This window comes from Capsicum annuum, chromosome 1 (assembly GCF_002878395.1).
Source record: "Capsicum annuum cultivar UCD-10X-F1 chromosome 1, UCD10Xv1.1, whole genome shotgun sequence".
Taxonomy (NCBI): Eukaryota; Viridiplantae; Streptophyta; class Magnoliopsida; order Solanales; family Solanaceae; genus Capsicum; species Capsicum annuum.
The window spans coordinates 230,591,403-230,612,065 of NC_061111.1; the positions used below are offsets into that span (position 1 = coordinate 230,591,403).

General features: G+C 34.1%; 1 long non-coding RNA gene across 1 annotated transcript; it reads right to left on the reverse strand.

Moving 5' to 3' along the window:
• Nucleotides 1-18,475: 18,475 nt before the first annotated feature.
• On the reverse strand, nt 18,476-19,792 carry LOC124897079. Its single transcript, XR_007053665.1, has 2 exons — nt 19,378-19,792; nt 18,476-18,683 (listed from the first exon to the last, which is right to left on the reverse strand). It is a non-coding gene; the product is annotated as an uncharacterized LOC124897079 (long non-coding RNA).
• Nucleotides 19,793-20,663: the final 871 nt, after the last annotated feature.

A 20,663-nucleotide genomic window follows, 5' to 3' on the forward strand; every position in this document is an offset into this window, starting at 1 on the left:
TCAAATAAAAAGCATGATCTGACTTACCAAAGTCTCTCAAGTAAATTCCAAAGTTGAAAGTGATTTACGAAACAAAATTTGACATAAGAATTTGGTCAAACAGCAACAGTTGGGATAATGATAACAACAACAACAATGGTCAACAAGAAGAATATGAAGATGATAATGAAGTATAAGATGATGATAATGAATCAGAAGATGATAAATAAAGCAACAGCAACAATGAACAACAAATATCGCGAAGAGAGAGAAAATAACAACGAATGAGGAGAGAGCAAAAAGCGCCTTTTTCCCCTTCGTTCCCCGTTATATATTAACTAACATTTGGATCAAAGTGTAAATTTAAAAACTTGTGGGTTATTTTGAAATTTCCAAAACTTTCTTAAACCATAATTAAGTAATTGTCACCTCTACTCAATTTTTAAGACTTGTGTCACCTACACCTCATTTTAAAACTCTTTTTGGCACTGTGGCCCATCCCCCAACTGACTTGATTATTTTAAGAAAGAATATTGAAGGAATTAAATAAATAGAAATAAATAATTGAAAAGAATTGAAAAAGGTGAGAATCGAAAAATAATTTGTGTTGTATATAAAGAAGAGGCAGATAACATGTTGTTTTTTATCATAACGGAAAATAATAGAGAAGGAAAACGATAAAAGATAACAGAGAGAAGTTTAAAATGTCAAAAAAATGGTATGTGAAATAATTTTTTTCATTTTCTTAATTAAGTTCCTAAAGTTGTGAAATAGTTTTTTTTCTTAAATATATCTGCTAGAAATCTTTTTAAAATAACTAAGATGAAAAAAAAATTAATTATCAGTTTAGTTGTATCTATCAATGTTATACAATTCTTTTGATTTATGAAGTGAGAGGGTTAACGCTAAAAATAGTCTTGTGTTTAATATTGTTTTTATTGAGCCGAGTTTTCTTTTTTATCTGATATTAAACTTGAAAATATAACTAAAATAATAAATTTTACTATTATAACTAGAGAACCAAATAAAGATAAAATCAATCAATGAGTAAAGATTATTTTTTTTAATAAAAAATTTAACTATAGTTTTCTATCATATTTGAACTTTTCAATATCAAATTCACTAGTATATAATAATACATGAACTTTTCAATATCAAATTCACTAGTATATAATAATACAGGAGAATGTATAAGAGGCGATGTAGCACCTTTCTATGACCTCCAATTTTATTTATCTATTTTTTTTTGAAAAATTACTGATTACTTAATTCAACACTTTAACTTTTATATATTACTTAAACTACCATCCTACTAAACATATTACAAAAATCCCTTTTAATTGACAACACACGTGCTTTTTCGGATACATTACCATCTGCATCTCAACACAACACACAATTACTATTTTGTAGCCTAAATTCACAATAATAGTGGCGAAGATTATGCCAAAATTCAATCTTGATGCAACAACTGTTATCCTCTATTACAATTACTTTGAAGTTACAACTTAAACACTTTTACTCCATTAACTTCATTATTCAAAATTAATTGGAGGTTAGTTTGTTTTCAGTTGATGATTTCATTTATTAGTTTAGAAATTAAAGAAATCATTTTTCAATTTTATGTTCTTTAATCATTATAACAACATTAATGAAGTCAGGGACATCTTTAGTTTGGGGCTTACTCAATTTCATTCAACTTCTACTGAAATTGATATATCTGGGTTTGTTCCTGGTAATTTCGATTATGAAGGTAGTGATTTTCGTAAAAATAGATCTAAGCATCGGAACGATCCTACAGTCATGAAGAAGTTACGGGATGCTGATAGTGCTAAAGAAAAAAAGACTGTTGCTACTATTTGAAAGAGTATAAAAAAGAAAGTTGTGAAAAGAGATCCATTACCAAAGATATGTTATTTATGTATTTGACAGATGAATTTCTTCAACACAAATTTTTTTTTATGTATCATAACATAAAATGTAACAAATGTTAATGTTAATCATTAATCTAATACATAATCATGAAGATACCGTCAAAGCATGCGTTATGATAGATCACAAATTTTCTTAGTATGATACATATGTATGAAATATATCATGATGTCTGATATATACAGTATATTTATGTATCATGATACAAAATGTAACAAATGCTAAAGCTATTAATTAATCTGATACATAATTATGAACATAAGCTCAGTGCATGCGTTATGATACATCACTATTTTTTAATGTAGGGGATGAAATATGTGATCAAAACTGTTCCACCTCATTCACTTAGGTTTGACATTTCGTGCAATCGTAACTTTGCGACCGATGTAGAGAACTTTATGGGTAAAAAAGTACTCAATATGTTAAAGGAGACATGCTTTAGTGTGTTTATTGATATGCCCAAATAAAATTTTCAAGGTCAAATAATCAAATGCTTGTTGACGCTTGAATTTATACAAGATAACCTAAATATATTTCATGTATATATCAAGGGAACAATGCTGAAATTTTGTCTATTTGAATTTTTTCTCGTTAGTGGTTTGAATTGCACCGCAAACACTGAAGAATTTCAGTATTCGACTTTAGAGCCCTCTGTATTATTGACAAAGTATTTTCAGAGGAAAAAAAATAAAATCTCCAAAAAAAATTGATTCAACGGTATAAGATAAAAAATTTTCACAATATTCAGAATGCACTGGGGATGACTATATTATTTTTCATTCATATGTATTTGTTATTTGAATCTGATGATGCATCTGTTAGTTTTTTTAGAATTTAAGATGATAGAGGATGGTCGATATGAACATTATCCGTGGGGTGAGATTGTTTTCAACAAGTTAATGAATTCATTGAGACAGAACTTCTTCATTAAAAAATAACTTTATCGCTTAGGAGGGATGCCACATGTTCTGAACGTCTGGATCTATGAATATTGTTCTGAAGTAGATAAAGACATTGTTTATCATATTGATAATCGTATATAGAGGATATGTAACTGATTTTCCATTGGAACAACGCCTAAATTTGAAAAGATTATGAATGAAATGTTTAGTACAACAATTTTTAGTTATGTTCAATCGTTTTTTGTATTTTATGTTGCATACGTGAAAGTTTTGTTTATGTTTTCAGTATATTTTTTTTTGTAAATATATGTTGAAATATGTAACTCATTCAAACAGTAATATATTTGTAGAACAGACACCTTTTATATCAATTTCTTCATTAAAATAATTTTTTTATCGTTATATGATACATTACAACACTTGTATGATACATGATACATAACTATACAATTAATGGTACATTACTAGATGTTATGTAAAATAATGATACATTATTGCTGTTATATTCATTTACCTGAAGTTGTTATGTTTTTCAATCGTAATTATAATATGTGTATGCCAACCTAAATTCTACAATTGATGAGATGAACTGTCTTCAATTGCACTGCCTAGAATAACGAGGAAGCCGTCATCCCTGCCCTCGCTCGGTGCTGAATCCTACTCCCAACTGAATAGATTCTGAACTGATTCTTAGATCGTACTAGACTGAGCTGAATCTGTTACTGATTATCTTACTTGACTGATCTGACTAAGTTTACTTGGTTACGTTGACTGACAGAATACTACTAAGGTCTGAACAGAATACTAAACTTGATTAGACTGAATACTGAGATTACTGAGTTTTCTTAATGTTCTGACAATGACTGAATTCTACTGAGCATAGCATAATTGAGATTATCTTGAGACTGACTCGGCTCTAGACAAACAGCTAAGTTTTCAGGTATAAATACCCCCAGGACTCGATAGCATAAATAAATAAGACAGAACCACACTTGAATATCATGACAATGGACTTTCATTCACAATACAATCAATACGATGTTTCATCAATCACTTGAATGTCATAAACATGTAAATGTTTAGGGTATGCATCCTAATATCTCATAGTTGTTCAATAAGGAATACACATGGATAAAAATGCATGCAACTTATCATAATACATTCATTAAGGCATTTCAACAAATGTTTGGCATGCACTAGTTATCACATAATTGGAGATTTCATGATTAACATACTAAAAAGGCACTATTCTCTTTACTTAAGCATTCTATCAAACATATGGGGAGCATGCTTTGGTTATACCATAGATTCTATACTTAATTATCATGAATACATCAATATCATGCAACTTGAAGGAATTTTATCATGAACATCACATAATAGGATCAAAGCTTGGATCTTTGAAATCAAATCATGAATTAAAACTCATCAACAACATGAACTTCAATTTCTATTCACAAAAATCATGACAATCTCATAAATATATAATCTTGAATTTAGAAAAGGATTCTTGAACTTCTTCGATGAAAGGAACCCAAGAATCAACATCTAACATACCTCAAAAGCTTGAATCTTGAAAGAGAATGACTTTTCTTAAAGGTTCTTAAATTGGGAATGATAATTTCTTGATTTTCTTTAAGGACAGCTTGAATCTTGTTCTTGGGAGATGATCTTAAGAGAAAACCCTAATTTTCTTATTCTTGAGAGTGAAGAGGATTAAGGGTTTTTAAAACTGATTTGTGATGGTTATATACGTGATTTTGATGATTTAAGTCATGGAAGGTGAAGGAATAGTCCAAAATACCCCTACGAAATCGCTTCCTAGTTGCTGAAATTCTCGACTGATGACCAAGGCTGATAAGCCGACAGATATGTGATGGCCTGTCAGGTCAGGCCATCACTTGAAAGATGGAATGATGGGTTTCTACCTAAGTCTGATGGCTTGGGCTGATAGGTCGTCAAATATGTGACGGCCCGTTAGATATGTCATCACTCTGTTGCCAGGCTAACATGCTAGAGTAAAATGGGTATAACATTTTGCTCTGATATCGGATTTGGGCGAAATTTGTATCGTTGGAAAGCTAATTCAATTATCTATTTATTGGTGGGTCATGATCTCAAAAATTCATAGTATAATGAGAGATATGCTCATTTGAAGTTGACTATACCAATATCCTTCCCAAGAATTCAATCGGTAAGGAATGTTTTGAGTCGTCTAATAGCTAGAGTGTATTTGAGGCCTTAATATACATCAAACATGATCATAAAACTATCAAATCACTAGAATTTATTTCTCATGAGCTTGAAGCATGGTTCTACTATCGGTTGGGAATCTAGAGGCATTACACATTGGTAGTTTCACGCAAGCCACTTTTGAGGTTCTTAGCAATCAACCTCCTAAAGGCAAGGATGCATAGCCTATTAGATATCTCCCACTTAGCATAAATTTTTTTTTCAACGTTGGAGGCTCATCCTTACGCAAAACTTGATCTATGTCAGCTATGCCCAAAGCAAATTCAAAATATTCTTTCCATTGCTTAATGTTAACGCTCGACAGAACCACAACTTCAACATTGTTATTGTTCAAATAAATGATAACTTTTCACAACATAACATAAATGAATTTATCAAAATATCAAGACATAAGAATAATAATCTTATCACAACTATGAGCCCCACAACATCAAGAAGTAGCCCCCTTTGGACGAAAATATTCAATATTAGTAACCTATCTCTTTTGGACGGATAAATTTACTAAAATCAAAATATTTTCACCTAATGGGTCTCATCACAATACTAATTTAAAACACACAAAAAATCTTGTTTGGGCAGATCATTGTATGCTCTAACTTAGTGATATCCCTTGAAATGGATTAAACAAGTCTCATAAAGCAAAACAAATAGGTCACTTTCTTTTACACTATTTACCCGAATTTACAAAACAAATTCAATCTCAGGGATTCAACATCCCATTGCTTAATTTTCTCATGTGTCGCAGTAAGTAACCACACAATTAAAAATATTATAAATCTGATTTAGTTACAATTCAAATGAAACCAAATTCAAATACAATAAATAAATAAATAAATAAATAAATAATTCGACATCTTTTATAAACAATAGCTTAAATTTTTAAAATTTTATAAAATAAATAATTTTTATATTATTTAATCTAACCATATGGAACTAAATAAATGAATGAATCTTTAATAACATAGCTGCCAGAACACATTCTTAAGAAGGCTTTAGTTTAGCTGACTTTACTTCAGCCAATATCAAAAAATAAATAAAATTAACACTCTATAAAAAAATGCAGCCGAAAAAAAAAACTTGGATAAGGAACATCTTTCATAGAATCTTTCTCAAAATTATTTTTGGAACGCAAATCTAAGATTAACTTATCACCTTTCACCACAGGAACATCTTTGAGCTTATAATTTTCTATCTAAAATCTTTTCAAAATACGATCAATATAGTCCTTTTGTGAAAGCCCCAAATGCATAAAACAAATGACGTCTCTCCTAGAACTTTCATATCAAACACTTTGTTTATGAATGCTTAGTTTCATGCAACAGTGTCAAATTCTAGTCACTCATTTAGTACCAACACTTGCAAGTCATTCATTTCATACCACATCATATCCATAGCCCTTTTTATTCAAAAGCATGCTAATGACCACCCAAAATATTTAAACACCACATGAGGGAGTTCTTGTTTCAAAACACATGAAAACTTATGCAAACTACTTCCTTTTCAATACTTTATCATATGGTGGTCATCTATTTCATCAATCATATGCAAATTCTTTATTAGTAAACACGAGCATTTCTAAATCAAGATAAACCCCTCCCATTCGTTCATAAAACAATGACAATCCATAACATTTTTAGGATAATAGGTTTCATAACAAGAGAGGTAATCACACAAATCATGCTCTTATATGACTTTTCAAACTAATTAACACATGTACACATGGAAACAATTCAAGTTTAGGGAAAACTACCTCATAATTTATATAAGATTTTATCAAAGAATGGGGCTTAAAATGCATGCTATTCAACAATTCCAAAACTCATCTCATGTATGAAATTAAATACCTTAAATGCTTATTTAATCGATAAATTTATGTCCACGGAGTTTAGGATAGTCCCACATACCAGAAATTTTGCATTTTAATTTTTAACTATTCTGGTTCCCCTTGTAGGACAGTAGAACCTGTATCTCTTAGAGCTGGAAACTCAATGAAAAAAATAACGCGAGGTTCTAGGTTCAATTTTATATGTCTTTACCTTTGCAGGACATCCCAAACTCAAAAATAATTTAAACTGGGTTTTCTATTGGCCCACAACTCAATAGAGGTTTTAGGGACTGACTTGGAAGGGACACAATTAAGAATGTACATTAATGTTATAATAGCTTAACCCCCAAAGAAACTCGGATAAGTTAGATCTACTCATCATGTCTTTTAAAGTACGATTTCGCCTTTCAAGTTAGTGAAAAAGTTCTAAAACAATTTTAATTTGAAAATGCTACCAATACACTTTAAAACATATTTATTTACTTTTGACAAGGTATTAAGCAACAAAAAACTTTTTCATTGAAGACAGTCAATTTTTTTGCAATTACAGCTCCACACAATTTTCTTTTAAACTAACAACACTTCATTGATTAATTTCCACATCGAATGAAAACAACTGTTCCATTACCCACAACAATAACCCCTAGAATTCGAAAAACACGCCATAATTTCTAAAAATCAAATCCAATTGATTTGGTTTCATCCGCTTTTCCAAATCCAATTGATTTTGCCATTGACTGACTCTTAATCATATTTACACCCTTTTAATATGGAATAAAGTAATGTGCAGCAATCAGAACGAAGTCAGTAGCCAAAAGGAAAAGGAAAATCATTTCAGATTTAGGTTTAAGATGGAGTGCGTCACGATCATTATTTCAATTATTTTTCTCATGAACTAAGTAATAGGGTTAAAGATATATGTGAAAATCTCGGATACCAAGTGTTTGATTTATAGAGAAACGCACCAAAGATTCACATAAACCAAAAATACCTATAAAATAGAGGAATATACGAGAGAAAAGATGCGTACCTTTGTCCTCCATTGCAGCCGTTATATCATATAACCGAAGAAGAACAAGGCTGAGACTTTCTCTCCTTTGCTTACAACGTCTGACAGCTTATGGAAATACGTCTTATGTTAAATCAAGGAGAGGGGACCTATCCTTATATGTATAGGATTAAAAGTCTTAACCTAATTCACCTCCCATTATGAGGTCATAGGTCTACTACAGGCCTACTGTAGCGACCTCAAAATTTGATGAAATATGTAAAATTTGTGATTTTGTATGATTTAACTATTTTACCCCTCCCCGTAGTTGAATTATGATATTTCTGAAGTGTAGGAGTAATTGACATAATTTTCGACGCATTTTGATATCATTTATGCAATATTGTGGTTTTTTATGGCTTCGAGAACCTTATTTTGGACTTATGTGGATATCTTTTGATTCGTCCAATGGATGGCCGAACGGACTGCTCTAGTAGCTCCGTAGCATCTATTTTAGGCGGGGTAGACCTTTGGTTCGAGTTTCGGTGCACCCAAGCTCATTTTGACCTATTGGTCAGAAAGTTGAAAAATTAGAAATATAGGTGTGGTACCCACATTTGATTGAAACGACCTCGGATGGAAAATTCGACTTCTCCAGTAGATCCAAAATATTGGATTTAGAGTGTTAGCATATTTGGTATGATTTTATGGCTTTAAAATTTTATTTCGGCCCTCGGTTTGGAAAATTATAATTTAGGAATTAGGGAGTCAACTTTGTGGAAACAATATTTTTTTGAAAATATGATATCGCCAACGCGTCCAGAACATCGAATTTATTATGGTTACATAGTTCATTTGCATATATCGGACTCCGAACGAATTTTGAGCATCCCATCAAGTCCGTTTGAACTTGGAAAAAAACTGCTAACATTCCAGATTTTCTGCTATATATAGGAGATTTCACCCTAATTTTGATTCAGTTTGCTCATTTTTCATCTTGCCTCTTGAGAGTTAAACCCTAAAATAGTATGGGAGTTAAAAGTAAAGTTTGTGAGAACTTGGGAAGTTAGATTAGCATCTATTTATTGGTTTTATTACGAATTTAAGGTAAACATTCACCCCTTTTCTTAAAAATTTCTTGATAAATTCCTCAAAACGCTAAAAATCTTAAGGCACGATTTTAAACCAAAATTTCACTTTTTTCACTTGAATAATATTTTTATCTTATAATTACTATTTTTTCATCAATTTAACCTTCAAAACAAATTCGATTCTTGATTTTAACCCGAATTTTTAAGATTTTACCTGCTAAAGCTCAAAAATAGTTTTTCTTCAATTTGAACCCCGTTTTTTACTCGATTTAACTTGGGTTTTCAGCTATAGGTTTCTAAAAATATGGGGAACATGTTTTTGAAGTAAATTTTCAATTTTACCCTTCTTTTTTGAAAACCCATTTTGGAGGTCCGTTTTGATCCCGAACCAAAAGAAGTCAATATGGGTGTCGTTGGTTTTGTCTTGACACGTAGATTTCATATTTGATATTTTTAGTGGGGTTTGAGATTGTTCATGAAAAGTAAAGGCCGCGGGTTCAAGTGTAGCGGATCGATTTCGGCTTTTGAAGTAGGTTATGGCTTAACTCTTTTAGACTGGGCTGGATAGTAAATAATGATACAAAATACATGTTAAGGGTGAAAACTAGTCATGAGAAATGACTATTTATGTTTTGTGACCATGTGGGGGCCTATATGTGATGTAATCGCCAAAATTTAGTTATTATGTGATATGTGTGACCGTGTAGGGTCCTATGTTATATTAATAGCCTTGAATACATGTGAATAATTATATTGTGCTGTTAAAATACTTAATGGGGTAACATTGGTGTATTGTGATTATATTCATACCTTATTGACATATAAGACATGTGGAAATTCATGGATAAAACGAAAATAATGAATGGATATTAGCTTATGTGGTTGTGGAAATGTATTATTGTGGTTAGTTGTGAAAATATATCATGTGGTTGGTTGTGAAAATACTCATTGTGATTGGTTGTGAGCATTACATCTTCATATCACACTCATTCATGAAACATTGGTACCACCGTGGCAACATCTGAGAAACACTGCCAACACCTTTTTAAAAGATATTGTAACACCTTATAAAACCCTTTCCAAGTGATGTGCTGGAAAGGAGATATGAGCTATGTGGATTGTATACGGATTGACAACCCCCCATGGGTCCTGTGTTGGGAAGCTTGCCTCTGTAGGAGTATGGGGATTGTGCGATGATCCCGGAGGTTCTGCGATAACCTCGTGCATCATCATCATCATCATAATATATGTTGAACTTATTTCATTGTGTTATGTTGTGTTATATTAGCATATTGACTTGTCATCAATGTATTTATTGTATCTTCTTTTACTTGTATTTGATGATCTTGTATATGCATGTTCCCCTTATTCTTTTTATATGTAATATAATGCGTAATTTTGTTCTATCTTGGTGTGATGTTGCAATATATGTGAGATATATTAGAACTATTAGTGCAAGCAGTGTGGGCTACCATTGTGGTACATTTTCTGATTGCAGGTAATGTGCCCTTAGTGTATATTTTGTATACTTTATTTACTACTTTGCTTGGTTGGCCTATGACACCTACTGAGTACAATTGGACCGTACTCATGCCTACTGCGCCCTTTTAGTGTAGGTCTTAGCTCGAGTGCACCTCAACTTGATTGACTCGGGTGATTTTGGAGCTTCCAAGGTAGCAGTTAGACATTCATACTTCCGAAGTTCACCTCTATTTTTCTATAGTAGTTATGCCTTTATTAGTCTTCGTAGATAGTTATTATTCCTTTGTGGTCATTTTTCTAATGTATTTGACTCTCGGATTGTATTAGTAGTTCTTACACTATTGACACCTGATTTTGGGCATGATTGGTATTTTGGCTAAGTTTGTTACACATTATTTTGATTGCTATTATGGTTCGGCTTGATTCTAGAAGCCTTACCTTGGGATATTTCTGTCTTTTCCTCTTTTCGTATCAGTTTGGGTAATAGGCTTACTTGTCAAGGTATGTCGTGAGAAGTATCATCATGAGCCTCATTTTTGGGTCATGAAAACTTGGTATCAGAGTAGTCAGGTTTCATTGGTCTAAATGGTGTAAGAATGGGATATCTAATAGAGTCTCGCAGATTGATACGTAGACATTCGTATCTATCTTCGTGAGTCTATAGGATGTCTTTAGGAAATGTCCCTCATTTTACTCTTTATCATGCAAAGTTCTTTCAAACCTTGTGTTTTGAGTTGTGTTTCACTCTTTCTGCATAGATGGTGTTGTCTAGGTCTTACGAGAGTAGAGAGGCAAAGCCTTCTCCCAGAGGGCGAACCTCGAGTCGTGGATGAACTCAACGGAGTGGATGGACCCGCGGTGCAGCCCCATCTAGGAAGAGTGCTAGGGGACTCTCTCTTGAGCCTCATTTTGAATAGGTTAGAGATGTGGGTCCTACTCTAGTTCTTCAGAGTTTGTCTACCCTAGTGTTGGAGAGATTGTTGGTATGTTTGCTGACCCATCTAAAGGGTTCTCATTTGGTTATGCCGGGTGTTCCTTCAGTTAAGAGTGTGAATCCTCTTGTTGCACCTGCTTCTGGTTTGGGTACTCAGACCCCAAGTACTATTCTAACTTCAGTGTCGATATCTAACTATAAGGTTTTGAGATCAGGAGTTCAGCCATCATCTGTGTTACCTCCTCAAGTGGGATCTCAGCCAGTTGAACTTTCCATGCCTCATATTCGTCAGTGAGCCATGTCTCAGATGATTTTGTTTAGGGGTTCTTTTCAGAGTGTTATGGATCATGTTAAGGTGACAATGGATATTTCTCGGGTATCTTACGGAGGAGCCAAGAGGGTGCATCGTTTTGGAAAGTTCAGAGGTCAGACTCCACGAGGCAAAGATTTTAAAGGTTCTCGTGGGTCTTCTAGTTCAGCAGTGCAGGGTGGAAGTCAGGGAAAGTTTAGAGTTTTCTATGTATGTGATGAGACTGGCCATATAGCCAAGGACTGTCCTCACTGAGTGTTTAGAGCTACTTCTATTTCAGCTGTGGAAGGTAGGGGTTTCACCGGAGGTGCGAGAGTTAGAGATAGTGGAGGCCATAATGGTGGTCGTGGGGTTACTCAGCCAGTTCATAGTCATGGACAGTGTTATGCTATACCATCCAGACCTGAGGTAGAGGCTTCTAATGTTGTGATTACAGGTACCTCCTTCGTGTGTTTCAGATCTGCATCTATATTATTTAATCTCAGATTAACTTTCTCCTATGTGACTGTGTATTTTGCTTTGGGTTTTGATTATGTTAGTGAGCCTCTTGCTATGTCTCTTCGTGTATTTACCCCGGTAGGTGATGTTTTAGTGGTGGATCGAGCGTACCAATCTTGTGTTGTGACTTTTGCCAGGCATGAGACTTTGGTAGACTTACTTATATTAGACATGGTCGATTTTGATGTTATTTTAGGCATGAATTGGTTATCTCCTTATCATGCTATCTTAGATTGTTTTGCTAAGGCTGTGACTTTAGCTTCGTGGGGTATACCAAGGATAGCTCGGAAAGGTACACTTTATTCGAGTTATAAGAGGGTCATATCTTATGTTTAGGCTCATAAATTGGTTGAGAGGAGATGTTTATCTTACTTGGCTTATATTTGTGACACCAGTGTTATTTTGTCTGCTTTCTTGGATTCTGTCTGTGTTGTCCGTGAGTTTATAAATGTGTTCTCTACGGACTTGCCTAGTATGCCTTCGGATTGAGATATTGATTTTATTATTGATGTTGAGCCGGGCACCAAGACCATTTCCATTCCTCCTTATAGGATGGTCCCAACAGAGTTGAAGGAACTGGAGGATCAGTTGTATAAGAGATTTATTCAACCTAGTGTTTCACCTTGGGGTGCTCCTATCTTTTTTGTAAAAAAAAAAAGAATGGGTCTATACGGATGTGAATTGATTATCGATAGTTGAATAAGGTGACGATTAAGAATAAGTATCATTTTCCTTGCATCGATGATTTGTTTAATCAGCTTTAGGGTGTTGCGGTGTTTTTAAAGATTGATTTGCAATCCAGTTATCACCAATTGAGGATTAGAGCTTCAGATATTCCAAAAATAGCTTTACGAACACGATATGGTCATTATGAGTTCTTGGTCATATCTTTTGGGTTGACCAATTCCCCTGCCTTATTCATGGAGTTGATGATCGGGTGTTTCGACCATATCTCGGCTTCTTTGTTATTGTGTTTACGAATTATGCTTCAGAGATTGAAGGATGAGGAGTTGTATACTAAGTTCTCTAAGTGTGAGTTTTGGTTGGAGTCTATTTCTTTCTTGGGTCATGTGGTGACTAAGGAAGGTATTATGGTTGATCCAGCCAAGGTTGCAGCGGTTCGTGATTGGGCTAGACCTACTTCGCCCATCGAGATTCAAAGTTTTGTTGGCTTGGCTAGGTATTATCGGTGTTTTATTGAGGGTTTATCTTCCACTGCAGCTCTTTTGACTAAGTTGACCCAGAAGAAGATTTCTTTTTGGTGGTCCGGTGTTTGTGAGGCGAGCTTTCAAAAGCTCAAAGTTTTGTTAACTTCAACTCCTATATTTTCTTTACCTAAGGAGGGCATGGGTTTTACCGTCTTTTGTGGTGCCTTAGGTGTTAGGTTAGGAGTTGTGTTGATGCAGAAGGGCAAGTTAATTGTGTATGCATCTTGTTAAGATTGAAGCCCCATGAGAGGAATTATCTTACCCATGATTTGGAGTTGTGCGTAGTTGTGTTTGCTTTGAAGTTGTGGAGGCACTACTTGTATGGAGTCCATTGTGATATCTTCTCAGATTATCGTAGCCTTCACCACTTCTTCACCACGCAAGATCTTAATATGAGGCAACGTCGTTGGCCTGAGTTTCTTAAGGATTATGACTTAGCTATGCTTTACCATTTGGGCAAGGCTATGTGGTTGCGGATGCCTTGAGCCAGAAGTCGACTAGCATGGGTAGCTTGACACATCTTTTGACCTAGGGGAGGCTTTTGGCCTTAGAGATTCAGTTTTTAGCTAACCAGATGGTTAGACTTGATATTTCGAAATTGGGGCGTGTTTTGGCATTTGTGGATGCTAGATCTTCTTTGATGGGGCAGATTCAAGCTCATTAGTTTGATGATATTAGATTGAGGTTGATTCAAGATAAGGTATTGAGTGGGGAGGCTAAGGAAGCCTCACTTGATTCAGATAGAGTTTTACGGATTAGAGGATAACTTTGTGTGCCGGAAGTGGGTGGCTGGATTAGGTTGATCTTAGAGGAGGCCCATTTTCTAGATATTCCATCCATCCAGGTATGACTAAGATGTATTGAGATTTGAGACAACACTACTGGTGGGGTGGCATAAGGCGAGATACAGCAGATTTTTTTGGGCTCGTTGCCTATGTTGTCAACAGGTAAAGGCCGAGCATATGAGACCTGGTTCTTTACTTCAGAGGTTACTTATTCCCAAGGGGGAGTGAGAACGAATCATTATGGACTTCGTGACTAGGTTGCCTCGTACTTCTCGAGGTTCTGATAGTGTTTGGGTCATCGTGGATCGATTAACCAAGTCAGCTCATTTTATTTCGATTTAGGTCTTATTCAGTGCTGAGAGGTTAGCCTATATCTTCATTTGTGAGATTATGCATCTGCATGGTGCTTCGGTGTCTATTATTTTAGATCAAGGTTTTGTGTTCACATCTCACTTTTGGAAGACTTTTTAGGATAAGTTGGGTATTCATGTTGATCTTAGCATAACATTTCACCCACAGACTGATGGCCAGTCAGAGCAGACTATCCAAGTTTTGGAGAATATGATTCACGCATGCGCGATGGATTTTGGTGGCCAGTGGGAGCAGCAATTGGCTTTAGCAGAGTTTGCATATAGTAATAGCTACCATTCCAGTATTGATATGGCTCCTTTTGAGGTATTGTATGGTAGGCATTGTCCTCCCCAGTAGGTTGGTTTGATATTTTAGAGGTGAGACCTCAAGGTGCGTACTTGCTTCGTGAGTCATTGGATAGGGTCTGACTCATTCAGGATAGACTTAGATCAGCTCAGAGTAGGCAGAAGTGTTAGGCTGGTCGTAGACTTTGTGCCTTAAGATTTGGTGTTGGTGATCATGTTTTCCTTCAAGTTTCACCCATGAAGGGTGTGATGAGGTTTGGGAAGAGGGGCAAGCTTAGCCCCAGGTTATATTGGTCCATTTGAGATTCTTCGGACTGTTGGTGGTGTGAATTGTGAGTTGGCTTTTCCCCTTGATCTATAAGTTGTTCATCCAGTTTTTCATGTTTCTATGCTTCTTCATTATATTTCAGATGAGTCTCATGTCATTCGTTGAGAGTCGGTTCAGTTAGATGAGCAGTTATCCTTTGTTGAAGAGCCGATTTCCATTTTGGCTAGGGATGTTAGGCAGCTGCGCTCTAGAGTGATCCCTGTAGTTAAGGTCCAGTGGCGACATCGACCTGTAGATGAAGCTACTTGGGAGGTCGAGCCTAATATGCGTAGTCCTTATCCCCAGCTCTTTGTTGATTCAAGTATTTCTTTTGCCTTTGTTCGAGGGTGAATTAGATTTTTAGTGGTGGATGATGTAACGACCTAAAAAATTGATGAAATATGTGAAATTTGTGATTTTATATGATTTGAATATTTTACCCCTTCCCATAGTTGCATTATGATATTTCTGGGGTGTTGGAGTGATTGGCATGATTTTCAATTTATTTTGGTATCATTTATGTAATATTATGATTTTTTATGGCTTCGAGAACCTTATTTTGAACTTAGGTGGATATCTTTTGATCCGTGCGATCGATGGCTGAGCGGACTACACCAGCAGCTCCGAAACATTGATTTTAGGCTGGGTAGACCTTTGGTTCAGGTCCCGTTGCACCCGAGCTCATTTTGACCTATTTTCGAAAAGTTAAAAAATTGGAAATATGGATGTGGGACTCACATTTGATCAAAACGGCCTCGGATGAAAAATTTGACTTCATCAACAGATTTAGAATATCGAATGTAGAGTGTTAGCATATTTGGTATGATTTTACGGCTTTTAAATCTGATTTTGACCCTTGGTTTGGAAAATTATAATTTCGAGTTTTGGGGATCAACTTTTTGAAAATGATATCTTTTTGAAAATATGATATCGCTAATGCGTCCGAAACGTCGAATTAGTATGATTGCATAGTTTGTTTGCATATATCAGACTCCGAACGAACCCCGGGCATTCCATCGAAGTCCATTTGGACTTGAAAAAAAACTGCTACCATTGCATATTTTCTGCTATATATAGGAGATTTCATCCTATTTTTGATCCATTTTACTCATTTTTCATTTTGCATTTTGAGAATTAAACCCTAAAATAGTATGAGAGTTAAAAGTAAAGTTTGTGAGAGCTTGGGAAGTTAGATTAACATTATTTCTTGGTTTTATTACGGATTTAACGTAAGAATTCACCCATTTTCTAAGTAATTTCTTGATAAATTCCTCAAAACTCCAAAAAATTTTAGGGCATGATTTTAAACTCAAATTTCACTCCTTTCACTTGAATAATATTTTAATCTTATAATTAATAGTTTTTCATCAATTTAACCTTCAAAACAACTCTAATTCTTGATTTTAACTCGGATTTCTAAGATTTTACCCAGTAAAGCTCAAAAATAATTTTTCTTCAATTTGAATCCCATTTTTGACTCGATTTAACTTGAGTTTTCAGTTTTAGGTTTCTAAAAATATAGGAAACATGTTTAAGTAAAGTTTCAATTTTGCCTTTTTTTCTCGAAAACCCATTTTGGGGGTTCGTTTTGACCCCGAACTAAAATTAGTCAATATGGGTGTTGTTGATTTTGTCTTGATATGTAGATTTCATATTTTATGTTTTTTACTGGGGTTTGGGATTTTTCATGAAAAGTAAGGTCGCAGGTTCAAGTGTAGCAAACCGATTTCGACTTTTGAGGTAGATTATGACTTATCTCTTTCAGACTGAGATGGGTAGTAAATGATGATACAAAATGAATGTTAAGGGTGGAAACTAATCATGAAAAATGGTTATTTATGTGTTGTGCCCGTGTGAGGGCCTATATGTGATGTAATTGTCAAAATTGAAATATTATGTGATATGTGTGACTGTGTGAGTTCCTATGTGATATTAATAGCCTTGAATACATATGAATAATTGTATTGTGCTGGTAAAATACTTAATGGGGTACCATTGGTGTAATTGGTGTATCGTGATTATATTCATACCTTATTGACATACGAGACATGTGGAAATTCATGGATGAAATGAAAATAATGAGTGGATATTGACTCATGTGGTTGTGGAAATGTATCATTGTGGTTGGTTGTGGAGATATATCGTATGGTTGGTTGTGGAAATACTCATCGTGATTGGTTGTGAGCATTACATCTTCATATCATACTCATTCATGAGACATTGGTACCACCGTGGCAACATTTGAGAAACACTGGCAACACCTTTTTAAAAGATATTGTAATACCTTATAAAACACTTTCCAAGTGATGTTCTAGAAAGGAGATATGAGATATGTGGATTGTATACGGGTTGACGAACCCCCCATGGGTCCTGCGTTGGGAGGCTTGCCTCCGTAGGTGTATATGGGGATTGTGCAACGATCTCGGAGGTTGTGCGATGACCTCGTGCATTATCATCATCGTCATCATATAGATTGCACTTACTTTATTGTGTTATGATGTATTGGCATATTGACATGTTATCTATGTATTTATCGTATCTTCTTTTACTTGTATTTGATTATCTTGCATATGCATGTTCCCCTTGTTCTTTTTATATATGATTAATACGTACATTTGTTCTATCTTGGTGTGAGTTGCAATATATGTGAGATATATTAAAACTGTTAGTGCAAGCGGTGTGGGCTACCGTTGTGGGGACATTTTCTGATTGCAGGGGCCGTGCCTTTAGTGTATATTTTGTAGGCTTTATTTACTACTTTGCTCTGTCAGCCTATTATACCTACTGAGTATAAATGGACTGTACTCATGCCTACTGTGCCCTTTTGGTGTAGGTCCTAGCTTGAGTACACCTCATCTTGATTGACTCGGGCGATTTTGGAGCTTCCAAGGTAGCGGTTAAACATTCATGCGTCCGAAGTTCAACTCTATCTTTCTATAGTAGTTATGTCTTTATTAGTATTCGAAGATATTTATTATTCCTTTGTGGTTATTTTTCTGATGTATTTGACTCTTGGATTGTATTAGTAGTTTTTACACTATTAACACCTGATTTTGGGCCTGATTGGTATTTTGGATAAGTTCTTTCCTCATTATTATGATTACTATTATGATTCGACTTGATTCTAGAAGTTTTACCTTGGAATATTTCTGTCTTTTTCTCTTTCTGTATTAGTTTGGGTGATAGACTTACTTGTAAAGGTACGTCGCGACAAGTGTCATCATGACCCTCATTTTGGGTCGTGGCACCTACACTATTGCCATCTCACACCAATCACATAAAATGGATACAGGCCCATATAAAATCCGCATGAATACACAGCTTGTGTCTTGTCCACCAACTAACAACATCGACCCATTTTACTTCAACATAATAAAAAGTTAATATTAAATACACATAAAATAAATAATTTTAACAATAGTTTCACAAGTTCCATAGATTTAGAAGCAACACAGTCATGTATACCGAGACAAACAAAGATAGAGACGCAACACTATTCCAAAATTCAGATTTGCGAAAAATAACCAGTAGTCCTGAAATAAATTAAACACACCTATATGAGAATGTACAAACCCACATAGTCACAAACAAAGATTTTTTTTAGAATCGAAATTCATATTTGTTTACAGAGTCCGAGAACGCAACAACAATATAGCTTGATTGAAGTTGAAACAAAATTGTGTATTCATGAGAATCCCAAAAAATGAAATAAAGATTATTAAAATTGAACAAAACAGTGGTGAGATTGAAATAACAGAGACGCAACATGAAACCATACCCATGACCTCAATTGGCGGTTAATGAACAAAAATACCAAAATAGATTTTAAAGAAAATTACAAACACATATTTATGTATTCAAAAGAGAAAAACCGGAAGTTAAATAAGGCAAAAATTTCACATATCTTACATAGTTTGACCACAAAATATTCCGTAAAATGGGAGTCTCAGATAAAATCAAGTCTTTAAACTCAATCGAAGAACAACAATATTAATATAAACTAAAATTTGAAACAAGTCCAACGTTCACGTATTTACAGATCCTATGTTCACGAAACAGATTTCAGCCGAAAGTAATTTCACCAAAATTTAGAATTATTCTATTCGTAAAGGCGACGAAAACAACAATAGCAAGATTAAGGCTAGAAACAAATTATGTATCCGCAGAACAAAAATCAGATAAACAAAAGGAAGATGAAGATGAATGAGAAAGGAAGTGAATCCTTACCTTATGTTGGGCAGCAAACCAAGGCCTTCCGTCAAGTTTTAAGCCATGAATTTTCTCTTCGAACTCAACTCCAATAGAACTCGTGAATAATCAAAAAGTGAGAGTGGTGAAGAGGAACTGATATTGTGCTTTTGTGAATCACTTTTCCCATTTTTCCTCACCCAAAATCTTGTCTCTTCAAGAGTGAAAAAACATTGGTATTTATAGACAAATTCGAATTTGAAATCGAAATTCAAGAAAGCCAAAGGACAAATCAAAAATTTGAAATTCAAAAGTTGAAAAGGACTAATCTCCCTCGAAATTGAACAAATCTTCCGACCTTTGATGTGAATTTGAAATTGAAAATAACTTGTTGCACTGATTTGGATTTGACTTTGCTGTCAAAGAATGAAATCACGGCTTGGGGAAGAGAGAAAGTGTGTTCTGTAATTTTAGGAGTGGCAAAAGCCGTACTATGTATTGACTTTGTTGACTGAAATATGGACCGTCCGATCGTTTGGTCGGACAGTTCAGATTTAATTTAAAATAATAATAATAATAATTTTTTTATATATATTTAAATAAATAATTGAAAATTTTAGGACCCTTGGATTATAAAAGAATCAATGGATTGAATTAGTTTGTGTTTGTTGGGCGATTTTTGTATTTCTTTGCTAACGTAGCAGCATATGTCTGTCGGATATTACGTGTGATGGATCAATATCTGGGCTTCTTTGGCTGAAATTTATAAATAAGAGTTGGTTTCGGATAAAATAAAGTTGAAATTGAATTAATGTTTACCCAAATACTATATTTCTTCCGAAATTAATTTTATCAATGCTTCTTATTACCCTAAAATTATTTTCATATGTACGGATATAAGTTATAGACATAATTTGTATATGCCTCTGATTTGATTATTTTATAATTTAATATTAATAAAAATGTACGTGTATATATATATATTTGTGTGTGTAGAAAGAAGAAAATAATAAAATATATGTTCATCTTATAAAATATATATTTTATATAAAAAGAATATACATATATGGTCACAATATCGTCTAAAAATGAAATTTAAAATAATGCGAATGCGATTACCGGAAGATATTTTTGTGATTTTGATGTTCAAATATTTAATTAAATCCAATTAAAATATTTTACAATATGATTCAAAAATAAATCCTCTTCTTTTTATTATTTTTGAAAATTCATAGAAATGGAAATAAAAATATGAATTTATTTTGAAAAGTTATTCGGGGTCAAAAAGCATTGATAAAATAATTAGAAGAAAAAGAGTGAGTCAA